The 20,445-nt window shown below is 41.5% G+C and overlaps 1 protein-coding gene across 5 annotated transcripts in view; it reads right to left on the reverse strand.

The window, feature by feature from the left end:
- Positions 1 to 20,445, reverse strand: part of zfhx3b (zinc finger homeobox 3b) — a 365,979-nt gene that overhangs the window by 255,121 nt on the left and 90,413 nt on the right. For 4 of the 5 annotated variants that reach the window (XM_074617854.1, XM_074617862.1, XM_074617819.1 and 1 more), the window contains exon 4: positions 66 to 175. The gene's annotated coding sequence lies outside the window, so the exon portion shown is untranslated. The remainder of the gene's footprint in view (positions 1 to 65; positions 176 to 20,445) is intronic. The other variant, XM_074617828.1, reaches the window with a different exon arrangement.

The following is a 20,445-nucleotide window of genomic DNA, read 5'->3' on the forward strand; positions in this document are numbered from 1 at the left end:
CGAAGCTCAGTTGACAAAGTGAAAGAGAGCATGGCAGCACCACAGAAAAAGGAAGACACAGGTACCTGTTTGGAGCAGTCCGGTTGGCGGGATCAGCCCTCCAGCTTGGCACGCATTAATTATTCTCCAAAAAAGATGGGCGCTCTATAGGCTCGCTCCTGACCCGGCACTCCTACTGTCCCACAGTCAAAGGAAAAGGATGGATGGAGAAGAGCGGAAGAGAGGAAGAGGAAGAGAAATGGGAGACGAGGAGAGAAGAGAGGGGGAGAGAGAGAGAGAGAGAGAGAGAGAGAGAGAGAGAGTCAGATCCACTGCTGCCCTGACACCATGACTGGTCCACGTGAGATTGATCACACACTCGCACTCACTCACACACACTGAGGCCTCTGCTGTGACAGGGGGGAACTGCCAAGGAGTAGCATGCTTTGTCTAGCCTGGGGACACACATACACAGACGCACGCACGTTGCATGACAGAGATGCGCATTGACCCGTGCACACACTGACACACACAAACACACGTGGTTTGTGTGTGGTCACATGAGTTTTAGCTATAATTGTATTTTTTTTTTTTTAATTAATCAATCATTTGACTAAAACTGCACTCAACATGTCTTAAACTACTTTTTCCTCATTCTCTCATGCAGACTATGAAAAGGATTTGGTGTTTGAGAAGCCCTCATTAGCATTCAGTGGCTAACCCCCCCCCTGCACATCTGTTCGGTATAGTCTAATGCCTGTTGGGTTGCGGGGCAGCTGAAAATGGACAGCAAAATAAAAAAGGTCAAAAGTCTGGCACCGAGAAGCGAGAGGACTGCGATTACACACAATAGACAATAAAAGAGATGCATATGAGCGGCGGGCGGCAGCGTGCCTGGCCTCTGCACCTTCAGGGAGGACAAGGTTCACACTAATCTCATGAATGCCTTAAACACACACACACACACACACACTCACAAACTTGAAAACAAAACAATTATCAGCATCCAACTTCAGAGCAAAAACAAATTTAAACTCAAATGTGCTTTTTAAAAATGCTTTCAATTTTTTATTTAAGTTCCCCAGTTACAAGTTCACTGTCACTTTATTTTACTGTCATTTCTTCTTCTTTTTTTTAAAGAAAGTAATTTTTGACCGCATCCTTCCATTACATACATACTGTAAGTCAAATAAACATGAACCAGGGAGATATAAGCAGTGATGGTGATGTTGAAAATCAATTTGCATTGCATTAAGCAAACATAAAGGCGAGCAGTTCAGTTCTCTACTGCTTAGAAAAATCACATTTCCCAAATCAAGCGTCCCATTCAGCCATCTTCTCCTGTCACCAGCCAGGAGGGGCCGTCTCAGTCAGCTGGCCTCTGTATGCAGATTGATCCAGATGGACATGGCGTCCAGACCTCCAGTCCCCCATAGACCCTCTGGCTGAACTTGACTCCCAGGACTACAGATGGGAAGGAGGGCCCCTCACCTTTGGTGAACCCTGGGACCCCAACACCCTCACCCCCACTACGGCAGACCGTAGGCTGAGCCGCCAATCCGGCATTAACAATCATTCCAGATTGAATTCAGGTCGCTTTCCCAACAGCTAACATCACAGATAGCTGATCAATACCGGGACATTATCACAGAACGCTTCCTCAAACACAGTGTCAACATGCGAGTGCTGGTCGGGGAGTGTGTGTGTGTGATCACTGAGGTGGAAAGGAGCCGCGGCCTGGCGGTTACGCAGAGCAGCCTCAGAGAGGAGAACCCTTTGAGCGGAGCTTGAACCCTGGGGGGCTGCAGGTTTGACTGGCTGTGTTGCTGAGCATGCTGGGCCACAACTTAAAAGGAGATCAGAGGGCTGTACCTCAGAGCAGCAAAGCCCTCTTCCTTCCTCCTCATCTCTCCCCCTCTCATCCTGTCCATTTTCTCACATACTTTTACAAACAGCCGTACATTTCACTGTAGAAGTCTGGACAGAAGTTACACAATTTGTGCACAAAATACATTAAATATACAAGATCTGAGAGGCAGTGCTGACTGCAGATCACCAACATAATACAAATTGACAAAAGTGCAACAGATCTAGTGACATTTTGGTTTCAAATTCATTTCTATATAAGCAAACTTTAAGTATCCATGTCCCACCCTTTCAGTGACCCTGTGACCTCAGGTGCTACAATCAGTGTGCAGTCTGGTTTCCCTTCGGGGCCTTTCCTGTCGTTCTAACCTCGTTTCTGATCCGGTCCTGCTCTGTTGTCCTCCCCTATGTTGTGCCTGGGTAATACCGTTTTCCCACTCCCCCTGGCAAGTGTGTCATATATTGGCCTTATCGGAGGCCTATCTCCACCGCGCTACATTTACCTCGCTGGAGCCCAGCAGAGAGAAAGTCTGTATCTTCATCAAACACCAGTCAGCAGCAGAGAGAAAAGAGGGGATTGAAGGACTGCTTTATGAATTATTAAGATTAAGATCTTTCTCATATTACCTATCCTTTCCTCCTTCCATTCCATTTTCTTTTTCTTTTTTGGTTAAATTTTAAAACATTTATATCCCTCTGTTCCTGAGTAAACGAGCTCGGGGCCGATTTTCCATTAAAAATAAAAGTTGAAGAGGAGGAGGAAAGAGGAGAAGTGCGCAGCGTGGTCGGTTTTAGTTTTTAGTCATCTTTAATCAGCCTGCTGTTTCTGTGCTGGTGGAAGAAAAGACTCAGATGAAACAACAACGTAATGATTTTTTTTTTCCTTACTGGTTTTTCTGCAGTCTTGGATGTTGGAAACTTAAAAGGAATGTAAAAGAAAGACTTTCTTACCTTTTATTATTACTGTCAGTGAGTCCTTGCTCATTCTGACTTTGTTTAGTGCTCTAAGTCATTTTCCAACTTAATGAAAAAATGATGCATTAACAATGTACTCGCCATTATGCCAGGTCAGGTATGTTTGAATGGTGGATACATGAGCATTTCTTTAATGATAGTATGCCTGTATGAAAGAGACTGGCCTTAACCTGTGAAGCGATCTCTTTCTAATTTCTAATTTCACCTCTAAATGTCTTATACTGGTTTATAAATTGCATTAATTCATTCAAGCTGTAATAGTAATGACTTCACTCACACAATGTAAGCTACTATATTCTGACAATCACATTTGATTTGACGAAGCTGTCATAAAAGAAAAAGATTGCTATGTGATGATCAAGTGTTTCTCTTGTACAGCTGTACAAGCTATTTAAACGTTCAATCAAACAATACAGCATCTGACTTCATCAATGAATTCAACCTGAGAAGAGGAAGCTATTTGAGTGGCGTAATATGTAGTTCAAAAGAATAAGGAAATTAGTGGGCCCGGAGTTTCATTTAAAAGAAAAACATTCATACTTCCTGGTTTGTGTCTTGGTCAAGGTTTGCATCATGGAAGCATGAAGATTTTCATAATTCTGCCGCCTATTCAATTTCACACATAAAGCACACAATGGACATAAAGAAGCTGAAGATCATTATTCAGGGACACGACCTGAGTCTGACTTGCAAGTATGTTCTCTTCTCTGAAGGGCCATCATAACCAGAGCATAAGAGCAAAGGTCATAAGGCCCCATGGGAGCCATCGCCATCCAGGAAATAATCCAAGCGCTCCATAGAGGACACTCAGCGTTGGCCTGCAGTGGGCAAGTCAGACTAGAAGACAGAGTTAGCTGCATCACAGTGTGGATCTCACAGACAGTCTGTGGTCTCGGGCCTGCTATTCATGATGCAGATATGATACGGGGGGCTCACCAATGTGGTCATACATCCTGAGTAGTAGTGTGTTTAAATGTGCTCTTAATAAAATATTTCTGGGGCTGTGCGGAGTCGTGGTCCCTGCGCTCATTAGAGGTCTCCGACCAGCTTGATAAGTGCGGCTCTGCTCCATAATGATTTATTAAAGCTGGGGGTGGGGGAAGGCTGGTGGGTCCAAACTGCCTCAGGACACTCACAACCACAGAGACATTTAAGGGTAAAGGCTTGGAAGATAGGGTACCTCTGAACAGATTTACATCATCCAAGATGCATTTCAAAATGAATTATGTAAGACGAAATGAAATACATAGGAGTTTCGCAATTTTTGCTGCCTTTTTTTCCCCCAGCTCTTTTTTCTTCTCTTCTCTTCCTTCTTTCGGATGCTCTCGTCTGCATCGCCCTGAGGTAAATTCATGGCCATTTGCTTTATAGAGCAGAGCACTAATGGACAGACAGGGGGACACAGTGTTTAAAAATGAATGGACGAGAGATGGTCCGATGTGCACAAATAAACAAGTCTGACTAATTGACAGGTTTAGAGTGTGCCGTGTTGGGCTGGGCTATGGACGAGACACGCAAGCCTGAAGAGTGGGACTAAACTTATGTAGGTTGGGGTGACTGAGGTTGTGGTTTGTGGGTTCAGGAGCTTTGTCACACCGCTGTTTCCCCAAAGTCAGCGAGCACAGAAGTCTGCAGGCAACCAACAGTTCAACGACCTATTTGATCTAACTGGTCCGTCACATCCAGAATAAATATATTTCTGTCACAGCTGTTCAAAGGTAAAATTCACATGCAAAACACTCGCGTATATTGGTGAATATGTTCTGTGTATTTTTTTTAGTGCTGCAACTTAATGATTAATCTGTCAATTATTTTCTCGATTAGTTATTTGGTCTATAAAATGTCAGAAAATGGTGAAAAATGTGGATCTGTGTTTCCGAAAGCCCAAGACCATGACGTCTTCAAATGTCTTGTTTTGTCCACAACTCAAAGATATTCAGTTTACTGTCATAGAGGAGAAAAGAAACCAGAAAATATTCACATTTAACGAGCTGGAATCAGAGAATTTTGACTTTTTTTTCTTAAAAAAAATGACTTGGTTAATTATTGCAGCTCTATACTTTCATATTAATGCTTTCTTTGGTTGGAAAAAAAATAGTTTTAGATAAGATAGAATTCTGCAAGCAGAAAGCAAGCAATACTTACAAAATGGAATGAATGGATGGATCCAAAATGCGTTTTTAAATTAGCCTTGTTTTTAAAGCAGAACACATATACACGCTATAAATATATTAATCAAGGAAACATTGCTTTAAAAGATCTAATATGGCAAAACAAATCAGAAAGCATGTCAAGCCAGGTAAGCATCTCAATATGTTTTCATTGCAAGAGCGACCTCAGAGAAGAACCAGCTCCTTCAATGCTACATAGAATCTCAGCATTTTGTATTTACTTATCTACACTGTTGTTATACTGTGTATTGTGTTTGATGCACATATTTGTACACATTTCTTATATTTTGAATTTTTTCTTATTTGTATCATTATTTATATTTCTCTGCATATATTGTGTTATTATAGCACCATTATGTATATAATTTACATGTTACATACTCCTTTATTTCTATTTTCTTATATTAATTTCTGCTTTTATATACAGTAACAGAAACGTCCCAATTTCCCCCCGGGGGATCAATAAAATATTTCTAATTCTGATCTACTTTGAGTCCAGCATCATGTTGCTCTAAATATCTTAAATATCCAACTGACATTCAGTAACATAACATTTTAACAAATGTATCCTGTCAGCCACATGGTCAATTCTTCTCAAGGCCTGATAACAATATCTGTCCATGTTTGTACTAGTATCACAAGATGTGTGAGTTGTGTGAAGGTTCATATATACCTCCTGTGTGGAGCAGGGTGTGAGCAGGTGTGGGCTGCAGCCAGTAAGCAGACATTATGAGAGCAGAGAGACTTGTGGGTCTTGGAGGCATCTCTACAGTGAAAAGCTTGGTATCCTCCAACAGAGGAAACAGGCTTAGTGGTTGGAGGATAGATCTTTTTTTTTTTCCTTGCCACAGTTAATTTTCAAATCTCCAACATCCTATGGCTGTCTGTTTTTCTTCTTCTTCTTTTCTGTGTTTTTTTTCTGCTTTCATTCTTTTCTTTTAAAATGAAACTGGAGCTGGGGCGGTGATAGTGATAGATGGCTCAGCGCTCTAACACTTTATCCAATCCGGCGCAGATTTCATCCAATAAAGAATCACTTGTGCACTCTCAAACTAAATGGAAGTCAGGCAGCGGAGAGAAAGGGGCTGCCGTGTGTTTCTGAGCTGCGAAAATCAAATTTTCTTAAAGCTGCCGCAGCAGTGGCTGGCGGAAAAGGCAGCAACAGCCATGACTGGCCAGGGCCACGTCTGCACACACAATTTAATCCATCACAGAGCGCCTGACACCATATCAATCAACCTTTCATCAGCATGCCCCCCCCCCCCCCCCCTCTCCCCCCACCCCTCTCCCCCCCACCACCACCTAAAAAAAAAAGGGGGAAAAAAAACAATATTTCTATTCAATCACCTCTGACTGAACCAGGCCTACAACCCACTGACCATTGGGGAGGACCAGAAAAACTCCAGCTGCTTCAGAAATCTTTTTACATGAACACAAGCATAAAGCAGAACACATGCACTCTTGCTTATTCTCATGTGTGTGTGTGCCAATACGCAAAATGGTGAAAAAAATTCAGCCCTTCCTATTGCCTCCACATGAGGTGGGGGCAAATATTTCAACAGTTAGAAATGAAAAGGTAAATTAAGAAAATATGGGCTTCTTAAAGTACTAGTTAATGAAAATGTTTTATCATTACCACAGAGATACTACTTGACAATGAAACACCATCAAATTCTCCGTCCTTCAACTTTTCCTGTATGACACTAACCCACCACCTCTCCACCTTACCCCCCTCCCATCGCTGTCCTTTGTTCCGGGAATATAGTCCCTCTTACCCCCTCTGTATCCCACAGGCTGTGGCTCCAGTGGCCTATGATTTATAATTCATAGGGGCCGCTTTTATATGGGACCTTAGTGTACCTGATACCCTGCCACTGGGCCTGTCCTGGGACAGTGGGAGGGGGGCTCTTCATTACGCCTGGCACCGGAGCACTAACATGACACCCGTCTCTTTGAAGCACTGGCGCTGTATGTAAATTGGACATAATAATCTATTTTTCCCAGTCAAGGTACCGAGTCATATTCCCGAAATGGATGCTATTTATTTTTTTCTCCCATCGCCCATTTTGTTTCTCTATCAACTTTACTCTGTTACTTACTCGTGTTCTCCTTTGCTCTCATTCATTCTGACACACACACACACACACACATTAACACGGTACTTTTCCTCACTGAAAATTGAACTGAACTTTCATTTTTCCACTTAAAGCATCGCCTTTTTCATGGACATGTGTGCGACGGCGCTCTTTCTTCCTCCAGGACCTGTAAAGCTCAGGTCTCAGGGTATCCACATTACTTCCTCTCCGGCTCGCTCTCTGCTCTGACCTCCCTGCATACCAGAGAGGTCTCCAACCCAGGCTGTGCTCTGTACTCGCTGCTCTTGGCCTAGGGCTCTGCTTGGCCTCCATGCTCCACTGGCTCCCTAAACCCTGGTGAGGCTCCAAAAGGCCAAACACTGTACTTGTTGTGGATGCCCCACCACCCACCAGTGTCTCTGGTGCTGCAATGGAGGGGAAGGAGAGGAGGTGGGGGGGCGGAGGGGGGCCTTGTCTGATTGCCAGCAGCAGCTCAAATGACAAAGAGAGAGCAGCTCAGCCTGGATCAGATGCGTGTATTATTGTTGTTGTTGCTAAGTGCTCCTGACTAATTATTCCTCCCTCATTTGCAAACGGGGCCGCTGCTCATTTACATATCAATGGGGGCGAGCGGAGGGTATGATGTCAAGGAGTGCGGGTTAAGCGTGTGGCTAAGCTTGGGGAGCACAGAGGCCATCATCCCTACAACAAACAGAACCCCCCCCCACCACCACACACCCTGCCTCCAGAACCCACATCACTACCATGACACCCCCTGCTGTGTTAGTCTAATAAACAGACGAAACAGAATGGAAGATAGGCTGTTGTTTGGGCGAGGGGGTGCGGGGGGGTAGACTGACATAGCGAAGAGCTCTCTGTCAAATCAGCGGGTTGCCCCTGGATTAGTTCAGTTGTAACACAACCCTGCGCTCCACGGAGATCATTTAGGCAATTATCAAGAACAAGGCCGGCTGCAGTGTTGAACAGCTCACTTCAAAGGCCTACACCAGATGAACAGTTACAGCACACTGGTCAATTTCCATACAAGGCACCCTCCCCTTCCTCCCTCCCCGCTCTCCTTCCCCTCACTCCTCCTCTGCTTATGCCTCCAGGCATTTTGACTGTGCTAATGAACATAACACCCCCACACGCCCCAAACACACACCCCTTGCTACTGTATGATGAGAAGTTCATGATGCACTCTCTACTGTCCCTCTGAAACACAAAGAGAAGCAGGCCCCCCCAGTGAAGGACAACAGTCCCCCCGCCAGACGCTTCGCCTCACATCTGCCTCTATCAGCTGAAAAGGTTTAAGATTTTTTGAATATTTCTCTGCAATTTGTAAAAACTGATGGGGCGCATCACTTTTTAAGTTAAAGTTCCTTTTCAGATGGTAAAGATTGAGGCTCCAGACTGTGTCGGAATCATCAGAAAAAAAATAGCCACAAGATGTTGGCACATTTTAAATAAAGATAATAGCGTCAAGTTTTTATTTTCCCTCTCAGCGCAATGTTTTTATTTTTCACTGGTGGCACCCTGTTGAGTAAATGCTCTACTGCAAGATCAACTTGTTGAAATAAACCGCTTGACATAAACTAAACAAAAACACTACGGAACTATAAAAGACTCAAGTAGTGATTTAAAAAGATGCAACTGTGGATATGAAGTTCACATATCAATTAAATGTGAAAGCCTTGTACTTTATTTTGAATTTGTGGGATCACTGCCGCAATCTTTGAACAATTGCCACAGTTGTTGAAGAAATAATATTCTGTATGACGGTCTGTGATTCATTAAATCGTACAGAACGGCTCCTCTACAGTCTGACAATCCCCTGTAACTATAATTAAGGTTAAGATGTCTCAGTGAGCAGCGTGACAAAAAAAATTTTCTATAAAAACACACCAACAACAGACAGTTTTCTCTCTGTGTTAGCAACACACAGGGACGGTCTAATGAAAAAGTCTTAATAGAGTTTTTCTTCACTACGTCTGCTCATCCAAAACCACTTCAGAACAAAACCCTATATCCGATTGTCTTGTCTCTCTCTCTCACACACACAATCACACACACACACACACACACACCCAACAAGCTTTGTGGCACCGGACTTTCTAATCAGACTGGGTCATGTTTTATTGTAAAGATCCAAGACAAACATACAAGCAACCAGATCCTCCACTCAGGATAGAGTTTCTAATCATGCACTATAAATTATTCAGCCTAGAAAAAATCCTGCCTTCCCCAAATGTTTATTGATGCAGGACGGACAGTGTCAGACGGGTGACATGGATATGGATGCTGCCATCAAAGTTCGGAAGGAGCCTGCAGGGTGAGGCGGGGGGTTGGCCCAGGTCAGAGAGCCAAGGATAGCGTCAGATGAGAGCAAGAACCTCAGCCGCGGAGATAATCGATTGACTTTGAGGATGCGGAGACATAAGAGCCGACGACAGAACGAGACAGAGAAATTAAATGTGGTGAATGCGGAAGATAAAACAACGGCACGAGAAGTCGATCGACAAAGTTACAGGAAAAACGTAGTAGACTACCAGAAGTCTCTTATTCATGTATTAATACTAACACGGAGACATTATATTGAGACAAACACTGCTTAAGGAGATGCTTATATTCAGCTGCTCAATATTAATGACAGGAAGTTATATTTAAGAGCATACTGAATCCCCAGATGGTTTTATTCTGACATAGATCCAACAGAATGTAACACTGTCCCCCCCCTCCGCACTGATAACTTCAAATTATGTTTTCTTTAAATGTATTAAATTCACATACAGAGATGTAATATAGCATCACAATCTCAGTTTCTCCTTCCGTCCCTTTCTCCTCTTCATATCTCTCCCATTAGATCAGAGTGGGTGTCAGAGAAATTGGCTAATTTGTATTTGTTGGAGATGTAAACTTGTTTAAATCTTTAATAAAACAACAAGGATGAAATATCAGACATCAGCTGCAGAGCATGAAGGACAGCGTTTTTATATCATGTCATTTCAACGCCTGGGAGATAGTGTGTGTGTTTATGTGTGTGTGTGTGTGTGTGTGTGTGTGTGTGCCCTTTAAGTTTGCAAATGGTTTCATGGTGATATTATTCTTATTTGAAATATTTACCTCCCCTTTCTGAATCTTCAGCACTGGCACCAGAGACCACATTAATCCACACAACTCCCCCCTGGCAGCAATTTTTCAAACATTTCACAAATGAGTTTCATATATCTTAACAGGTTATTGGCTTCATTTCTAAATAATGTTACATTTTGAATGGAGCTGTTGTCGCACAATGGCAGATCACTTAGCAGGAAAGAAAAAAAAAAAAAAAAAAGGTCAGCCCAGCTCGTGAATGAGAATGTTCTTTTTGTTTAAAGTTATTATGCAAGTATCATCACTGTGTATCTGTGAGTGGATGATTGGTTTAATGAGATGGAGATTCTCTGCCCGGTGGGAGCTTATTGGAATGGTTTCAAAGAAATGACTGCAGCCACTTTGTCTGCTTATCAGCTTGTTAGAGTAGAGCTTCCATACCTCCTGGTATTGAGTTAGGACCAGGGGGCAACTTTTGTGGTCTGAAAAGTGAGGCCAATGCTAAACTTCTTTCTAACAGCCAGCAGGGGGCGACTCCTCTGGTTGCAAAAAGAAGTCTGATTGTATAGAAGTCTATGAGAAAATGAGCCTACTTCTCACTGGATTTATTACCTCAGTAAAGATTATAAACATGAGTTTATGGTCTCAATCGCTAGTTTCAAGTCTTCTTCAATACAGCATGATGTTCATTTAGTCAATTATGGTCCCATTTAGAGTCAAATAGACCATAAAGCAGGGGACGCTTTAGGGCGTGGCTACCTTGTGACTGACAGGTCGCTACCACGGCGTTGTCCGGTCTGGGAGTTGTCGGTGTTTTTGCTGTAGAACTTTAACACTTGTTGTCACAGTGTGTTTTCAGTTCAAGAAAGTTAATTGTAACATTTTGGTCGCCTAAAAATACCTTATTCAGAGTTCGGCTGTTCGGCTCTACCCTTTTGTGTCACTTCTGGTTGCAAAAAAAACACGGTGTCTACGTCCACTTCTTATATACAGTCTATGGTCAGGACAACGGCCTGCTTCTTTGTCATGTACTGACTAGCAGATGATAGGACTCCTCTCAGTTGATAAAACACCTCGTATCCAATGATTTCTCACATGTAGCGATCACATGGTTCCTCAGACTTTCTATTAAGCAGCACCAGCATGTATCCACATAGAAACTAAAGAAGCACTTATTATTAGTGTATCTTATAAGAGTGACAGAGAGATGGATAGACAGCTAGAGAGGCAGGTGACCCTCATGTTGTAGCTTTGTGATGTGAGCGTCTCAGCTGAATCCGTGTCAGTACTCGTGCAAGCTTTTGTGAATGTTTATTTGTGTATTTGTGCACGGGAATGTGTGTGGGCGGGGGATTGGGAGGACTTCAGCCTTCCTCACTCTCTCCCTCGGCTTCTGTTGGGCTTTGATTTGAGCAATGTAGGAGCAACGCTACAGCGTGACACCCCTAAAGAAAAGACAGGTCCGTTGCCAAGAAATACTGAGTGAACACTGACTGAGTGTTTAATATGGCAGAGGAGGTGGCGTGTGAGCAACCATAGGAAGAAAGAAATAAGAGCTGCATTGTACTCCCCAACAACAGCTGCACGTGCGACTGGAAACTAGGAGAAGCAAAATAACACCAAATCTCTGGGAAAGATTTTGAAATGTGCTACTTTTTTTTTTACATGTTGTACACGTGTTTCTGCAATATTTTAGTCGTAGTTATATCATTCATTCAGTCCTCATGATATATAAGACAGGCAGGGAGAAATCCGCTCCAACAAAAACCCAAACATTTACATCAAACACACCTGGTTCCCCCAGACTATGTTTCCACGACACTGAAATAATGATCAACTATCAAACCCACGATTCAAAGTTTGTGACACAGCTATAGAAGTCGACCCAAGATTCCACCAATACATCACAGAGAATATCTTTTTGTCCATTATTGTCATTAATTTGTGTTGTAGTTAGCCATTCCCACGCTGCTTGCTTTTCTCTTCTCCAAAGGCCCTCACCGGGTTGTGGCAGATTACGACAGAAGTATGTTCTGCATTCAAAATCTACCTGAAACACAGACGCATTAACAGAAAAAAATATACTTAAAGGTAGGGCTGGGCGATAATTCAATATGATGAATTATCGTCTTTCAATGGAATCGTATCGTGACGAAATCATATATCGAGATGTCATGATACACACTTGTATCGTCTAAATTGATAATAAGCACATACCGACTCAGAAAATCTGGTCAAACTCAGTTAAATCAAACTATTGTCGTAATAATCTGATTACTCTGTACTTTTGTGCATGCATGTAAACATAGTCAATGTATAGCTGGAAATATTATAATTTTTTCTCTATAATTTCACTTGAAACTGTTATGTTCATTTTGCACTAAAGTTCTTAATTAAATGAGAAAATACTCAGTACTTTTCATTTGCCAAGTATTTAATTAACACAGGAGTATACATAAATGTGGTTACCATGTGGTTATTTAATATAGACTATTTATTGAAATATCAGAAAACATATGATAAATATCATTATCGAGATATGAAATGATCTATATCGTGATAGAAGATTTTGGCCATATCGAAGTACTCTACTCTCAGAATGGCTCCTGTATGTTACACTATTAGAATATTTATAATTATCATACCTGAAGCATTAACACGAGCAACATTTTAATGTTGTAGCTGGTTAATGTGAGGCTAATGTTAACAGTTTTACTGTTGGGTAGACTATAATCTACAAAACTGCCCCATATATTACAATTTGGTCATATATTTTGTGTAAAACAGGAGTAAATGTAGAGGAATTCAAATTAAAGTATTTCCCACTGAAAGGTAGAAAAGTAGAAGTACAACAGAGAATAAAATTTAAGCACTAAAGTAAAGTACAAGTGCCTAAAATGTGTACTTAACTTGGGATGCACCGATCCAAATTTTTCAGTCCCGATACCGATACTGATACCGATACCTGGGCTATGGGTATCGACCGATACCAGTGTTTAATTAATAAGCTGTATGCCTCACTGTGTGGAAGTGACTGGGATTATTCTTTTATGTGTAAGGCAACATCAGGCTAGACTTAAACATCACTTTCTTAACTTTGTAAAACAAAATTAAACAAATAAGTACATAGATACAAATTTAGTGAATTGTTATTTATTATTAAAATAATAAATCGTACGCCAGCAACTTGGTAAAAAAAAAAAAAAAAGAAAAATTAACAGGAATTACAATTCAAGTGTAAAGCTTTTTAATGCCGCAACAAATTGGTAAAAACTTAAACAGGGATTCAAATTCCAGTATATAGTGTATATAGTATATAAACATAGAATTGAATTGAATAGATCGGCCCTATATTGTCAACGATATCCGATCCAACTATTTGAGTCGGTATCTGCCCGATATCCGATCAAGTATCGGTATCGGTGCATTCCTATAACTACAGAACTTAAGTACATGTTCTATGTTACTTTTGACCTCTGGACAAAATGAATGTCAATATCTCAAGTACAGCTGATCCTTATCTCAACATCACTAAGTGTATCTATCATCGAGCCTCTAAACTCTAATATGCGTTCTTGCTGTGTTATTGCTTTTATCAGTCAGAGGCACAACATCAGCAGATGGCGAGTTAAAGCATGACATTCCTATGTGCTGCCTCGTCCTTTAAAGCGATCAGAGCTGGCACCTCTCTCCACAGACCAGGCCCAGGTCAATCATGCAGTCTGTACAACAGAGACTGCCTCCATCCCCACAGGAGCACTCTGACCCTCTCATCTAAATATTGCATGAATTACATGTGCTGGGTTTCCTGTACCGAGTTAACCACCGCTGATAAAGACAGATGTTCCTCCTCTGCACAGGGACCTGCTAAATTTAGCTCCCCCAGATGGCCATACGCTTTACTTGCCGTATATGTCAGTGATAGAGTCCATAGATGGGAAGCTCCCTCAACAGCAGGCCTCGTGGTGATTCAGGTTAATACAGTCTGGAGACTAATGGAACACAGGCTACTATGTTAAAGCATATAATATAATGTTTTTGACTGTGGGAGCATTCGGCTCAGCGGGCTTTGGTTCATATGATGTGACATTGGGAGTTGATGTCAAACAATAACGGCACTCTTTCTCCCAACTCTTCTGTCACTCCCCTCTAAATATACAGCTCAATAAAGATGAAATGCATTATCAAACACTCCAAATATAGTGTAATAAAGACTCTGGCATCACCTCAACTTGGAGTCAGCTCGCGGGCCATGATAGAGGACTCATTCACTCGCTCGTAGCGTATCTGCCAGGCTTAACGCGGGTTGAGAGCCAACAATTATCAACTACTATAAGTCTTGTGGAAATAGTGGCAGAGTGTTTTATAAATACTGACATGTAGCTATCAACAAAGTCCATATGATCAAAAACGCATTAGATTTATTGCCTGGAGGCAAGCTCCACATAATGTACTTTAATCTCCCTGATCTATATCAGTAATTGCGGTGCGTTGCTTCTAATTATGGCAGCAGCATTGATAATCCTGTTAATACCAATCAGATCAGGCGGTGGAATCAGAGTTAGGGAGGGCAAGGAGGAGGAGGAAGAGGAGGAGGAGAACACAATCATTTTAAACGGCAATGGGAATTTGACGAGAGAAAGACCAGACTTAGAGGGAAAATAACACATTCAGCTAAGTGCCAAATCATTCAAATGCAGGTAGCAGTAATGACCATAATTACTACTTTGTAGGCGTTTGTGAGCAACTTTAGGATATTATGAGTGAGTATGTGCTGGCTTCAATCTATTTCATATTGGATATATTTTGTACAAGCGGCATGGCTCTATTGACGGCAATGTCGATTTGTCTGTCAGTTGGATTGGATATATTGGAAGGAAATTTTGTACAGATGTTCACGTTCCCTAAAGCCGGTCATTTCCAAAGACTGGGTTTTGACCCGTAGGTGGGTCGCAGGACATTTTTATTAGGGTTGGCAACTAAATTTGCAGAATTTTTCCATTGTCTTATATTTAACATTTATATCTGCAGTACACTTTTGAGCCACATGAGGGAGCCTGAATGGTCGTAATGTTCTCATAATTGTAGCCTACTTATAACATTGAGTCTAATATGAAAGGCTAGCATACGTTCTGTTTGTTTTACTGATGAGAGGAAAAAAACAAGTCTGTTAACTCCGCCTAAATGCATTTATTTGGTCGCATTTATAAAGTAATTAACATATGTATATGTTTTTCAATAATGCACGCATAAAACGAAGTTGTGATTTATCAAACGTATATCTCTTCAAAAAAGCTGGTTTACCTATTCAAGATAATATAAAGGTGATGCAGAAGTGGCAGTAAAAACGGTCAGGAATGTTCATTTACGCACAAATTCGCTCTTCTCACGATTTATAGATAAGATCTATTGTGAACTGGGTCGAGATGGTTTGTCAGAGATGAGATGGTTTGTTTTAAAAAGTGGGCCCCCAGAATTAGTTTTTTTGGAAACACTGCACTAAAGGATGAATCCTACTGATTTTGGTGATCCCCTGAATTTTCCTCTAATTCAACCATAAGGTTGACCTTTGTGGTTGTTAGTGACATGTCTTTACAACTGGACTGCCATTAAATTTGGTACTTACAGCATATTCATGTTCCCTTCAGGATGAATTTGAATAACTTTGATGATCCCTTGATTTTTTATTTTTTTTAATCTAGCACCACAAACAGATCAAACTTTTAATTTGTCATTTATGACCAAATACCTGCAAACTAATAACATTCCCATCAGCCTCAGATGTGTTTCGTGTTTAGTGCTAATTAACAAATGCTAGCATGCTAACACGCTAAACTAACATCATACCTGCTTAACATCAGTATGCTAACATGCTGACGTTAAGCATAAGCATGATAGCATAGCATAAGCTTTTTATTTTTGATCTTGATCATATTTGATACTGATTTTTTTCAACCTTTTAGGTTGATTAGAAACAACGTGTTAGTTACATAGATGGTTGAAATGATAAATAGGCAACGTCCCTCCCTGGTCCAACAACAGTACTGTCCCCTCACCAAAGAGTGAGCACCCCCCCCATCTCCCCCATCTCCCCCCATCTCCCCCCTGCCCAGCAGGGAGATGCTGCAAAAAAAGCTGATTAGTTTAAACATGAGGCTGGGCGGGATTTGATGGAAAGGTGGTGATAAAAAAAAGGCAACACAGAAAATGGATGAAAGGCATAGAAAATAGATGCAGATCAGCAGTGGAGGCAAATCCCTCCTGTGTCCATCTAAATGAGTCCGAAGGGGACCAAACAAAATGCCCTCCCCCTGCCCATTTACAATTCAAGCAGCCCCGTCACACAGCGAGCTATTTAAACTCCTACATTTCGGAAATATCCCGCATTATGTCAATAATGCTTCATTAACGTCCGTTAAAGAAGCAACGCATGGGCTGACGTGAGCGAGCTAAGTGAACGGAGAGAGGAAGTGTCTGAAGGAGAAAGTTAACTTTCTCTTATTTCCCCTTTGTTTGCCTGAGGAAGGATGTTAGTGGAAGAGAGAGGGAAAAACTCAGGCAATGCTTGAGCTCCTTCATCCTGCTTATTACAGTGCCGCCCCGGCTCTCTGTCCTCAAGCCTTTCTGCGCCTCACTATTTTAACTACACCTGTCATTTGCGGTCCAGTCATTTTACCTCTCTGCTCGGCTTTCTTTCGCCGCTTACAGGGACTGTTAACTGGGCCTGTCTGTCATGCTGGCTGGGGCTGGATCCGGGGCTGAGGCTGGGGGTGGGGGCACATTTGGGCTCGGGTGAGTGGTGAGAGCGGGGCAGGCGAGGGCGGGAGTGATTTTGGAAGGGGAGGGATGTAATGAGCTTGCGGCAATGCAGGGCTATAGGAACACTGCATGGTTCTTCCCTCCACTGTGAGGCATCCATCTTAACAGCTGCAGAAACGGAAGAGGAGCGGAGGGGAAAAGATGCAGTGACACAAAACAGATGTGGTGGACTCCATATTTCTCTCGCCACCCTTTAAATCTTTCTGTCTTTTCCATTCTCATTCACTTTCTCCCCAATCACTTTTTTGGCTTCTTCTCATGTTTCATGTAAAATACTATGGCTTTAGGTTGTACTTTGTATTAATACATCAAGCTGATTGACTGATGGTGAGTATATCTCTGGATATTATCTCAATATGATGGCCATCAGGATGCTGGGAGAATAAACTTCACTGACTTATATGTCAAATACAGCTGTATACCTGAATCATACAAGTATCAGTGGACGAGGCAATAAGTAAAATGAAAGAAAACATGTCATATTAGGAGGATTAGCACAATAGGCAGCCAACATCTATTTATTTGGGACCAAAACTGTTCTCAACATGTGTTACTGCTTTCTGCAATATTTATGTTTTGAGAGTCAGCGATTTTGTGGTATTTTGAGAGTTAATTACGTGCACTTTAAGGTTCCCCCACAGAGAGACTTTAATTAATCAACAGGGAATTAGCATGTACTACAAGAAACACAACCCCAAGCAGAGTAAATATAGAATAATACAGCCACCAGCACAAACCGAAGAAACAAATATGTAATCTTTGACTGTTTTTTTTCTGTCTATATACAGACATGTTAATAGGGCTGGGATTTTACACCTATCTCCCGATACGATATCATCACGATATATACGTTGGTGCCGATTCCATAAGTATTGCGATTCAATATTACGTTTTATTGTGATTTTTGTTTTAACACTAGATCATGGGGAAAAGTTGAATCATATACGCAAAGGGACTTTTACTTTGGAAAATATCTAAATTGATACAGTAAAAATGTTTGATTTTCTGCATGTGTGTAGTCAGAGATGTTCTGAAGTCAAATATATCAGTCATTGTCAGGCATTATTTATTAATACATTCCCCTTGCAAATTTGTGGTATTTTCTTTTAATTTATAAGGGACATGTAATGTTTTATACTTCTGGTGATTATAAATAAATCCGTCTTATTTCCATATATGTATTTTGTATATACAGTTCCTTTTGTTAACACCTTATTTTGAAAACTGGACGTAGTCACACGTTTATACTTTCGCTAACTTCTCCAAAGACAACGAAGCTGACGGGAGAGCAGCTTAGTTCTCTTTATACATCCATGGTCAGCTCCGTTCTCTTTATACATCCATGGTCAGCTCCGTTCTCTTTATACATCCATGGTCAGCTCCGTCGGGGCCGTTTGAATGCATTTAATATAAATGTCAGTATATTGGTGCTCCACAGTTGTAGCGTCGGCTGACTTGACCACGGAGATGAGAGTGACGGATGGTTTGACCGCACGTTACCGCAATACGATAACATTTCCTGTCCATGACAGAGTTAGCATGCAGCTTTAGCCGTGATGTCAAGCTCTGCTTTTCCTGCCAATGTGCTTCCATACTTTACTGTATATGTAGTGTTTACCACGTTGGATTTAAAATGTGATGGAGCAGGTCGTATTCACACAGACCCTCCGCCGTTTTCTGCTTTTTCGTTTCGGCTCACTGCGGCCGCCTGCGTTTTGTTTTGGTTGACAGATACGGAGCGGATATGACGTCACGTTACTCAGACTACCACAATAAAAGCGGTAACTTCCTTCTACCTCCGCATAGACTCAAATGAAGCAAATATATCGATTCTGGAATTAAAAAATCATTAAAAAAAATCACGATACATAGGTGAACCCCTAGGGGTTACGATTCAATATATTGCAATATATGGCGATACCGTAAGCAAGGTGATATATTGTGATTTTTTAAATCTAATTTTAGGAAAACTGTCACCATATAGATAAAATCTGAGTAAAAAAAGTTTACTTTTATTATGCAATCAGAACAGTGGGATCTGGATTTGTATTTATCCAGCTATATATAAACGGTAGCATACTGTATACAGCTTACCTATACATGTTACACAATCTTTTTTATCACACTGAACTTGAGAGAACAAATCAATCCCAGCAACACACACAAACTTGTATACATTAAATACATAAAAACAAAACTATAAAAAGAGGTTTATTGACTGAAATGCAGTGCCGCCCACTGCACTAACTTGCACTCAACAACAGAACATAAGCAAAAGAAATGGAGAAGGAAAGAGAGAGAGAGAGAGAGAGAGAGAGAGAGAGACACTCGTTAGCTTTGAACCTTCCCCCAACGCTGAAGAGTGGATAAACAGAGAGCCAAGTGGCGGCGCGTCTGTTTCTTCACTGCCATCTACCCTCGCTGCTGTTGCTTTATTATTTCATTAAGTGTAAATCCTGTCAGTGCCATACCACCCCCAGCCTGGTCCATTCCTGCCACTCCACCCTCAGCAGGTTAAATTATAATTTAATTACCAAGCCTTAGCTGCATAAGCTGCTTGGGAGCACTGGCCCCCCAGAATAATTTGAAAAGATGGTGTCTCCCCTCATCTTCGTGCTCCTGATCCACCAGACCTGAGCCCCCTGGAGGCCCACTTCAATATCCCACCTTATTATCTCCCTCAAATCAGGCACGTAACAGAGGAATATCAGTAATTAAGTTGGAAGGGATGAGAAAAAAAAAAAAGCCTTTTTGTTTGAGTATTCTTTATAGGACTTTTTTCTCTTGAAGAGCTGGGTGAGCGCTGTAGGTGTGCCCTGAGGAGATGTTTCTTCAAGCTATTTCTATCACAGACTTTACTGTATCTGCAGTGTTACTTTATCAAGGCCCTCTAACCACACTAGAACATCCTCTGACACTGGAGCTTCTCTCCGGAGAGCTGCGTCACCGCATGACAGCGCACAAAATTGTAATCAATCAGATTTACTGTATTTGTACACACCTTTTGGCCAAAAAGGTCACATTTATATTTGAATTAATACAGTGTTAACTGCCCTGTTTGGGGTTTACACAGCATCAGAGTGATTATAGATTTGATTCATTTACAAGATATGTAAACATGTATGAAACGGCTTCATTTGTAGTTGATGTACAACAATAGACGTAATGCTGCAATTGCTTCTCTACTCATAAACATATTTTTAGTTTGTGCTGCAGAAGCTACTTTTTCATGTTTCCCAATTAGGATTGCACAATTATGGCCAAATTGATAATCACAGTTATTTTTGATCAATATCGAGATCACGATTATTTATCATGATTATTAATTTTGTTGCACTTTCACATTCAAATAAACAGAGCACTCCTTTCACTTTCAATGTTGTGCTACATTCCTGCTAATGTTCCTGCTAACACCGAGCAGCCGTCTCTGCTGGCCCGCCAAGTCGAATCCCCCGGGCAGACGCGCC

The sequence above is a fragment of the Sebastes fasciatus genome, chromosome 2, assembly GCF_043250625.1.
Source record: "Sebastes fasciatus isolate fSebFas1 chromosome 2, fSebFas1.pri, whole genome shotgun sequence".
NCBI classification, from domain to species: domain Eukaryota; kingdom Metazoa; phylum Chordata; class Actinopteri; order Perciformes; family Sebastidae; genus Sebastes; species Sebastes fasciatus.